This window comes from Schistocerca nitens, chromosome 7 (genome assembly GCF_023898315.1).
Source record: "Schistocerca nitens isolate TAMUIC-IGC-003100 chromosome 7, iqSchNite1.1, whole genome shotgun sequence".
Lineage (NCBI taxonomy): Eukaryota > Metazoa > Arthropoda > Insecta > Orthoptera > Acrididae > Schistocerca > Schistocerca nitens.
This window is the reverse complement of record NC_064620.1, coordinates 143,958,112-143,958,896: the sequence shown is the minus strand read 5'-3', so window position 1 is coordinate 143,958,896 and position 785 is coordinate 143,958,112. Positions and strand designations below refer to the sequence as shown.

Sequence of the window (785 nt, the reverse complement as noted above, 5' to 3'; positions counted from 1 at the left end):
TCTTCAAAATGTTCTACGCTTTCCAAAAATGATACGAGCCTGCGAAAATCTTGTGCTCTTGATATGAAATGTTTCCCATAGGCCTGTTTCAACTTTTCAAACGTCACACTCGCGGCTTCTCCAAGTTTAACACAAAACTTCATTGCATAATGTTGTCGTGAATTCCGCTTTTCCATTTTGGTAACACGCAACAAACACACAACTGGACTAGTGGCGCACTCAGAAATCACGTGGTGGCTGTATGGAGCTCAAAGTCGGACTGAGCATTTGGAAGGGATGAACACAACGGTCTACACAAGTACACCAACACAGCGTTGCCAGGTCGCTTGCAATGTTGTCAGTCTCATTACTTTTCTTACATACCTCCCATATCAATCATTTATTCATACCCAAATCTTTTGCAAGACCAACGGCCTTGCCGCAGTGGTAACACCGGTTCTCGTCTGATCACCGAAGTTAAGCGCTGTCGGGCTGGGCTAGAACTTGAATGGGTAACTATACGGTCTCCCTAGCGCTGTTGGCAAGCGGGGTGCACTCGGCCCTTGTGAGACAAACTGAGGAGCTACTTGATTGAGAAGTAGCGGCTCCGGTCTCGTGAACTGACATACGGCCTCGAGAGCGGTGTGCTGACCACATGCAGCTCCATATCCGCATCCAGTGACGCCTGTGGGCTGATGAAGACACGGCGGCCGGTCGGTATCACTGAGCCTTACAAGACCTGTTCGGACGGAGTTTACTTTCGTAAATCTTTTGTAAGTTTCAATTCATGAAGTGCATAGTAGAAT

General features: G+C 47.6%; 1 pseudogene; it reads left to right on the top strand.

Moving 5' to 3' along the window:
• The first annotated feature begins 405 nt into the window (after positions 1–405).
• On the top strand, positions 406–523 carry LOC126195938 (5S ribosomal RNA; annotated as a pseudogene).
• The last annotated feature ends 262 nt before the right edge of the window (positions 524–785 follow it).